Genomic DNA, 9,917 nt, shown 5'->3' with positions numbered 1-9,917 from the left:
ATTGTATGATGGTTTTTGATATGTAAGCAATAAATCGGTGGTGTATTTTTTTAAATCGAACGCTCTGCTAGTTACGCGGCATTGAGTCGGAGTGGCGGTATATGGCGCATGAAACTCGATTTAATGCAACGAGCTTTATAACCGACTTAGAAGGTGGAGGTTTGCTGGTGCCTTTCAAATATACTTTACTTTTTGGATCCAAGACCGTTGTTAGAATTTAAAATTGAAATAAAAACGTGACGTTATATTTTCCATTTCTCCGCAACAAGAACTTTTTGACAAACCTTGTCAAATAGTTCGTTCTGTGGTTTATTTTTTTAAAAGACCATCAGGTTTTTAACAGACCATCGGTTTGTGGTTTATTTTTCTTATTCCACTACAAATTAGCCCATGACTAACCATTGTATCTCACTAGTAACGGTATGGTATGGCAGTTATTTTATTAAATCGCCACGTTAAATCGCTTAGCGGCATGTCTCTGTCGTTAGGGTGGTAACTAGCCATGGCGGAAGCCTGCCACTATTCTAGACATTATAAATTACCAAATTGCACCTGCCTGGATCGAACCTGGGACCTTCAACTTAAAACAGCGCTCACCGCTGCGCCAGAGAAGTCGTCAAAAAGTGTCCGTGAAAAATAAGTTTCACTCACGAATTCAGAGCCTATATTTACCGTCGAAAAAGCAATAATAGTGATTCATTATTCATGATTATTGATTATCACATTACCAGACCACTACAAGGTGCAGTTCTCTCAGAATCAAAAACTAGGCCGTAGTCATGAAAATAATCTTCGCCTTTAAAACAAGTAATATTTAATTGTTCAAAACCAGCTAATAAACAATATAATTATTAAGAGGCGTAAATATGATAACCTGGATAGCAGCTTCATTTTTGTGCCTTTTGGAGTAGAGACTTTGGGACCGTGGGGTCCGGAGGCAAGAGCCCTTTTCAAAGAATTATCGAAAAGGGTTATCGAGTCTACCGGTGATCCTAGAGCGGGCAGTAGCAGCGGAACTGTGCCTCGCTGCGGTGGTTTCGAGGACGTTTTAGATTTTATTTAGTTTTTAAATAGGTTATAGTTATGTATTAATAAAAATTATATTTTAGAGTTAATACAAAAGAAAATTATAAAGTTTAAATTATTAACGTCTAAACATATAGATAGCATTTTTATATTTCATCTCAAAATTTTAATTAATAACCGCGAAAACATGTTACAATATCCGTCAGAGGAAACTTTGACATTTTAGAAACCTCTAGAAAAATTTAAAATCTGCAAAGTACAAAAAAAATTTGCCCGCCCGAACAGGGACTTGAACCCTGGACCCTTGGATTAAAAGTCCAATGCTCTACCGACTGAGCTATCCGGGCTATGAACAATTAGGTAAAATAAATAGATACATGTTATATCAATCTATGCTATCTAAAAAATCCATTGTTTTGCAATGGCTACATTTTTTTTGCATATAAGAGTGAGACTCACAGCCGGTAAAAACCACGAGGCGTGGTTTTCAACGATGTCCTTAGTCCACGTTAGTTACGTTTATGGGGTTAAATAGTGATTTATCACATCAACTTATTACCGGCCCACTACAGAGCACGGTTCTCCTCCCACAATGAGAAGGGGTTAAGGCCGTAGTCCACCATGCCGGCCCAGTGCGGATTGGTTGGCCACGCACCTTTGAGAACATTATGTAGAACTCTCAATCATGCAGGTTTCCTCAAGATATTTTCCTTCATGGTTGAAGCAAGTGATATTTTAATTACTTAAAACGCACATAACTTAGAACGCACAAAAGTAAGAGGTGCTTGCTGGGATTCGAACTCGTCCCCCCGAAGGTGAAGTCGAGCTTCTACCCAATACTCCTATCATCGCTCTTTTAACCGGTCATAATTAATAATTATCTTATATCATTTGGATAAAAACTGCCGTGTGGTGAAGGGAGATCAGAATACAGTTGTCAGTTGTCAGCACCCCGCCTGTTCCCGCGGGTGTCGTACGAGGCGACTAAGAGAATATAACAGAGAAAGGGCAGCAGCGTCCTCTGTGCTGATACTACCATCTTCAGCGATCACGAAACCCGTCTGCCCAGCGTGCAGCATGGTGATAACGGGAAAACCCTTATGTTGGAGGAGGCCTTTACCACCAGTGAACTGTTTTACCAGTAGTCGTATCCTCCAGTGATGTTGTTGGCGGTGTTCAAAACCTCTTTTAACTTAACTTTATCTTGTTAGCAGTGGCACATGGCAGGAGAATCGCGTAAAATGAAAATTTCTCCTTCTGTACAAGTTGTATGAAATGTTTACGGTAGGCAGTGCATTTGTGCATCTATGAACCGTTTGTTATCATTGCCAACAGTGGGAAATGTTACCATGTTTTTGGCTTTTTTTTTTTTTTGATAAGTTTAATTACTATTAGGTAAAACTATTGTATATATTAAATGTGTAATTGTAATGTTTTTGTTTCTGTTTTTATTTCTGGGTTTATTTTGATTTAAATTACGATTACAATAAAACGTAGTTTTTTTATTGAATGCAAGAAACCTTTTAAGTTCAACCCCGTACACTTACGCCCCTAATGTGGTTATAAAAATGACACAACTCTACCACACCCTCATATCTTTGCGATTATTTGATACCATATAAACCTGCACAAAATTTCTCTTGCACCTGAAATGAAAACCACATGAAGTTCCATCGACTTTATTGCATTCGTAGAAAGGGCTTTTTTTGCTTGAACAATAACATTTTCGGCGTTACACAGTGACTAAATTATGTTTGTAAATTGACTAAAACTATGGAAATATTATGGCGGGAAGTTGCTTACGAATCGTCTTATAAAAATATTTATAACAAAATGCTTTATCCAATGAATTTTAATGTAGTTTTGTTTGGCTTTTTTTTTGTTGAACCATTTCCTTTGTTTTTGAATATAAAGTGTTAATTTTGTTGATTAGACTTGGTTAATTTTATTAACGTTTAATATGTATAGTATACGTATTTGTTTGAATATTTTATACTGTTAGACAATTAGGTTTTTTTATTCCACAACAAGTTAACCCTTGACTGCAGTCTCACTGAGTAAGTAGTGATGAGGTGAGTAGTTTAAGATGGTAAAGGGTGTCAGTAATAAAATGTTGGCTATATAAACGAAAATTGAAGATATATTTTACGTATTATATACCTAAGTTTTAGTATTTTATAGTGTCGGTGCTAAACCTATCTGTAAGTACAAAGTATGTTAAAGTGTGGGCACTAAAACCTCTCGAATGCAAGGTGTACTTCCTAAGCTCATGTAGATTCTCGCATGGAACTCCAATGATAAGAAAGCACGTACAGTGTCTTCACGGCACGTCTTTTAAACGAATACAAGAAATTTTATTACAAACTGCAGCGTAGTTCTTAACGTCATTGCGTCAGTGCTGCCATCTCTGGAAAATTACAACAACTCATAGAACAATGTTCAAAATTCCCCATTTTTCATCATCTTCATATCAACCGAAGCACGTCGAAAATTTCAAATTACAGCGTCTTGAGCGATTTACATCCAGCGGTTCACTGCGACTCGCTTTGTGGTCTATCCATCTAGTTAAAGGTCTACCAATGCTGTGTTTACCAGTCCTGGGTCTTCCAACACCTTGGACCCTAGCATTCAATGGTTCTCTGATATTTGCTACGCCTATTGCCATGCATTTATCTGTATGAATTTCAAACAAAGAGCATTGCCGTTCACGCGCTTTTAATAACGTACCTTTAAATTATAATCAACAGTAATACCCGTTATTATACAACAGTTGCATTAATAAATATGATTCCACCACAACAGTACAATTTCTTACTATGGTGTTACCAAGTTAACCCTTGACTGCAATACCTCTACACTCTAAGATGGTAGCGGGCTAATCTGTTAGGGTACCTCTAAGATGTTATAAGTCATACCTACTCTTAATCGTTTTCTACACTATTGGATAGAAGCAGGCGTTACTTTGCGGAAATCCATGATATATTATCAAAATTAAGCTTAATTTGCTATACTCCGCGAAAAGCAGGAGAATCTGTGTTGTGTAATTTATAATTACTTCAATCCTTATACTCCACACCAAACAGATCTTCGGCATTATACCCTCTACGCACGTTTGTGACAGTGTACTTAACAATTATTTATTGTAAAGTCAACATCTCCTGAGGATGCTCCGGTTTCGGAGCGAAACGTGCGTAGAGGGTATATTGCCGAAGATCTCTTTGGTGTGGAGTATAAGGATTGAAGAAATTATAAATTACACCACACAGATTCTCCTGCTTTTCGCGGAGTATAGCAAATTAAGCTTAATTTTGATAACGTTTTCTACACGACATCGTATCGGAACACTAAATCGCTTGACGGCACGTATTAGTCGGTAGGGTGGTTACTCGTCATAGCGTAAGAGTATACCACCAGACCAGGGAAATTCATAAAATTATATTTTTTTTAAAATTATCCATTGAACCTGGGACTTTCCACTTATAAGAACACAGCGCTTGAGCTTTGAAGTCGTCAAACTCAAAATTCAAAAATTCAAAAATTAAGACAAAATTTATTCAGGATACGTTTTCTTATGAAGCGATCACACATTTAACATGTTAACAATAATTTTAGGTGATGGTGATAACTGCATTCGTTAACTTAAAACTAAAGCTAGGAGGGTTCCAAACGCGCCCTGGTATAAGTAGAGCCAACAACAAACTCAGCCAGCCACTGACCTAGTACTACGATACACACAGGCTAAAAATATAAACTAAACATTCTACTAGTTCGTTCAAAATATCTCTTGAACCACAAATTTTTGTGGTCAACCACTTTCCGATTTTGGTAAATAAATACTAGTCTTGGATGGCAGTGGAAGTGGTCAAAGGAAGTCGCACGTGCACTTAGAGGTGTCAACTTACTACTTCACCTTTGTTCCGGATTTGGGGTCAAGTCAGTGGTGAATAAACCGTACCTCACTTTCAAAGAACTAAGAACACACAGAAACCGTGTCCCCGACTAATATTGAAGCATCAAAAACCACTCCACTTTAGTAGTGTTTCTTGAACAGGCGGTTGATCACTCCATTCCATTTAGCAGTTGACAGTAATTATTTTACCTCTAATGTTCTAAACGGCCGATTGTCGCAGTTTGCAGCGATCCTGCTTTCTGAGTCCAAGGCCGTGGGTTCGATTCCCACAACTGGAAAATGTTCGTGTGATGAGCATGAATGTTTTTCAGTGTCTGGGTGTTTATATGTATATTCTAAGTATTTATGTATTTTATTTATAAAAATATTCAACAGTCATCTTAGTACCCATAACACAAGCTACGCTTACTTTGGGGCTAGATGGCGATGTGTGTATTGTCGTAATATATTTAAAAAAATTAAAAAAAACCGTTTACCATAAAATGGAGAAAAAGGGAAAAGTTTGTGCTAGTGCAGCGGGTGTGAAGTGAAATGTGCGCGGGGCGTTTTCACTATTTTTGGACACAATGCACTGCATGCAATAATTGCTAAATGTCAGTGAGGTTTCTTTATATTCTTAATTCTATGCTCACTACATTGCAGTAAAAAATCGGTCAGTTTTGAAAAAAAAAAAACTTGTTTTTTATGGTATTAATAATATTGATTCACCAAAAAAAAGTCTCAAAATGCTTGGACCTTACTCACGAGATTAGCGCCATGTGTGTTGAGTCAACAGTCATTGTTCCAATAGTTGTTTCAGTCAATGGTCTTCTCGCGAAAAGCTTCGACCAATATCTTAAGAAGCTTTCACTTGAATCAAGCGTCGTATACAGAAGGCAGTAATTCTTGAAACGGCACGTATTGTGATGAGGTTCCTAACTCTGGAGCACTGACCGCCGGTTGTTTGGGTACTCAAAAGCCCCGCAAGCAGAGGAGTTTTTTTTTTTCGTACAAATTTTTCTTTTATAATTTGCATTGTTGAAAATTTCAAAAAAAATATGTAAATACATAAATAATTAAGAGGGATTTGTAAGTGGTAAACCGTTGACTATAAAAAGAGCAACCTAGGAACGTGTGTCGTGTTAGGCAAAACACGACTCGCAGACTGCAAGTGGTGTATTTTAAACATTTCATATGTTCAACCCGGAAATCGAACTAAAACCTCCAGGTCTGTAATCAAAATCTAATCAAAATCTAACCACCTTACCGACAAAGACTTCATCTTTTGTAGACATATGTCTTTTGTAGGGCGATCCAAACTCCACAATTCTTAGCCGCTTGTATCCAGCAGCTCCCCGCGACTCGCTTGATGTCGTCTGTCCACCTGGTTGGGGGTCGACCAACGCTGCGTTTATCGGTGCGGGGTTGCCACTCCAACACCTTGGAAGTTGGAACCCCAACGTCAAACGGTTCTCCGAACTATGTGCCCCGCCTATTGCCACTTCAGCTTCGCGTTGAGATATGTCGGTAACTTTAGTTCTTCTACGGATCTCCTCATTTCTGATTTGATCACGAAGAGATACTCCTAACACAGCTGTTTCCATCGCTCGCTGAGTAACTTTGAGCCTTCTTATGATCCCCTAAGAGGTGCCGCTAAGCAATTTAGCGTTCCGATACGATATCGCGTAGAAAGCAACAAGAGGTATGGGTCTATAACCAGGTTAATCCGTTACCATCTTAGACTGCATCATCACTTACCAACAGAAGAGATTGTGCAGTAAGAGCTAACGTGTATTGGAAAAAAAAGCAAGACCAACGAGGCATTCAATGTTTTAATAAACAAGATGTCAAAGGATGTTTCAACAATTCTCGGCATTCCCCATTTTATTCTCAAATGTTTGACTATCACAGAATACTGCGAGGGGTTATTTATGTAAATACCTCCAATGTATTAATAAACTCACAAACATCAAAACCACTCTTACTTTGCAATTACTATCAAAAAAGTCCACAGAATTCCAGCCCTTATAACTTTAATGTAAAGTCGAATATGCGCTGTATTATTATTGATGGGACCATTGTCATACGTGCAAGGAAACGGAAGGTGGAGGTGATATCCGCCATTAGTGTAACTTCGGCACGCATGTTTGTTTTTCTTACAAGTAGGGGCTTTTGAAAAATGGCGATAGGTTAGGGTCGTAGCACTTAAACGCGTAATGAGATTGGATTTCTTAATGAAGTGACTTTCACCTGGTCTTGTATATTATTTATATTTACTATCAAGCAGTGGAGTGCATAGATGCACAGGAATAAAATCTCCAGTACGAGTTATAAAAGACTTAAGAATAGGCATTGTAAGAGTTATAAAAAGCCTACCCTTAAGTATCAAACAAACCATTTATGTGTACCTAATAATAGTTGCGAAGGAGTGGAGATAGCCTAGGGGTTAGAGCTTCGGTTTCAAAGTCAAAGTCAAAGTCAAATATTTCTTTATTCAAATAGGCACATAGATGGCACTTTTGATGCGTACATTACATGTAAAATATGACATAGAGTGTGTTGATGGCGATAAATAAATTCGTCAACTTGAAACTAAAGCTACGAGGGTTCCAAACGCCCCTGGTCTAAGAAGAAGTCCACAACAAACTTAGCCGGTTGTTATTTTTTTCCATCTCACATTGTCCTTTGAAAACTATTAAAGAAGCAACCTGGTTAGAGCAATAATTTACACCCAAGCATTTTTATCGTTGACGTAGTCCTTCCATTTCGGGAGAACAGAGTTTGGTACCCGGAACGCACCTCTTACTTTTCGTGTTCGCGTGGATTGATATTTATATAGATGGGAAATAGTTTTTTTTTTTTTGCCTGATGGCAGGGCATGTCCGACTTGCACGGACTAAAACAACCCCCCTATCTGCCCGGAACCGCTGGGCGTTTTCTCTCTTTTCCTTCTCGTCTTTTTCTCGTTCCTCTCTCCTCACCATAATGCTTCTTAGCATTTGTGCATATTTTTGCCATTCCTCTTCACTGGAGAGCATGCGCGCTATCAGACTCTGGGACTCTACGTTACTGCTCGCTCCCTGTACTGCCTGGCGCAACACTATAAAGTCTAAAGTAATAGATACCGAAAACAGTGGATATAAACATTCTTCTTCTTATACCTTTTTTGGCTTTTAAGTGTGCCAAATCGGCACGTTGTATTTCGCCAATGTCACGGGATATAAACATTATAGAACTTACTCGTAGCTATGTATTCTTTTCGGTCCATTTTATCGGGAAACCCCGCAGAGACCCGAGTAAGGCAAAGGTAAGGAGCGGCTAAGAGGATTGGCTTTCGCTTTTAATTCCATTGTGGTATTGTACGAGGACGAATACACTAATTGTAGAGTGACCATAATGTATCTAGCAATTTGGTGTAGATACCCAAATTCTTGGTTTCTGTAATTAAAATCTCATCTAATCTGTTTTCCTCATGTTTTGCTAATCCTAAGTTTACCTTGCAGAAAACTAAACGGTGAGGCCGCCCTTTGTATTCTGCTTCTTTGTTTGTTTTTCTATTCTTCTTTTGTTTCTTTACCTTTTAGTGGTGTGCAAATAATAATCATATCAACCCATTACAGGCCCGCAACAGAGCACGGGTCTCCTCTCACAATAAAAAGGGGTTAAGGCCATAGCCCACCACTTTTTTTTTTTAAATATATAGTCAAGTGCTTGACTGCAATCACACCTGATGGTAAGTGATGATGCAGCCTAAGATGAAGCGCGCTTGCCTAGAAGATGCCTATTCACTCTTGATTTGAAGGTACCCAGATTATAGGTATCGGGGAAGACGGAAGATGGGAGGGCATTCCAGGCCTTTGCGGTGCGGATCAGAAAGGAAGGAGCAAAACGCTTCGTACATGTTGATGGTATTTCAACCACGCTGGCCCATTGCAGATTTGTGGACCTCACACACCTTTGAGAACTTTGTTGAGAACTTTGCACTCTCAGGTATGCAGGTTTCCAACGATTTTTTCCTTCACCGTTGAAGCAAGTGCAAACTGACACTTATCTACATATTTGGAATTTAATTGAACTCTTAAATCAATTTAAACTTAATGATTTCTTTTTTTATCTTTTTTATTGATATTCTTCGATTTTTAATCCTTTACGTAATCCTTCGTAATAGGACTATCCTATCCAGTACTGACTTTAATAGGTAATGATGAAATAAGAGGTTTTTGTCCTTGTGAAAACTAAAAACATAAGTTAATTGGTGGATATAGAAAAACGGGTTCTTACCTATCTCTTACTTAGTCCTACTATAGCCTTAACTCTTATCTATAGTAGTACCAAGTAAGAGGTTCGAAAAAAAAACTACCTAGTAAGCTAAAAAAAATGGCGTTAAAAATATTAGTACACATAAATATAAATAATTGTCCTAAGAATAGGTAAGAGATATTCACCCTAAACAAGAAGCCAATAGCTAACGGAAGTCACCAAAGACGGTAAACGAAAATCTTACTTTCCTATTGCTTGGGGATTGTACACTTATACCTATTATTTGTGAGGCTTCTTTTAAATTAAGTAGAACTGGGTGGCACATGAAAACTCATATTTGCCAATATTGCCTATGAACTTAACAGAATCAGTAGTATTTTATTTATTTATTTATACACTTTATTTGCACGCAAATAATAACACAGAAGAAGAATGAAAAAACAGACAGAAGAAGTATACAAAAGGCGGACTTATCGCTTTTTAGCGATCTCTTCCAGGCAACCTTAGGATAAGGAAGACTAAAGGATAACATACTGCATGTTGTGCATATAAAAAAAAAATACATACTAATACTTGAACTAGATTACACAAATAAAATAATACATAATATAATAAAATAAATAAATAAAAATAAATAAATAATACATAATATCCTAGAGCGGGCAGTTACCTTGGCCAACGAATTAGTTTGGCCATCCAAAGGTGCAATGCTGCCAGAATCTTAGGAACTGTGCCTCGCTAC

General features: G+C 37.8%; 1 non-coding gene across 1 annotated transcript; it reads right to left on the bottom strand.

Moving 5' to 3' along the window:
- Nucleotides 1-1,300: 1,300 nt before the first annotated feature.
- On the bottom strand, nucleotides 1,301-1,373 carry Trnak-uuu. Its single transcript has one exon. It is a non-coding gene; the product is annotated as a tRNA-Lys (tRNA).
- Nucleotides 1,374-9,917: the final 8,544 nt, after the last annotated feature.

The sequence above is a fragment of the Pararge aegeria genome, chromosome 20, assembly GCF_905163445.1.
Source record: "Pararge aegeria chromosome 20, ilParAegt1.1, whole genome shotgun sequence".
NCBI lineage: Eukaryota > Metazoa > Arthropoda > Insecta > Lepidoptera > Nymphalidae > Pararge > Pararge aegeria.
The sequence above is the reverse complement of the archived record's forward strand: the minus strand, read 5'-3'. Positions and strand labels throughout refer to the sequence as shown.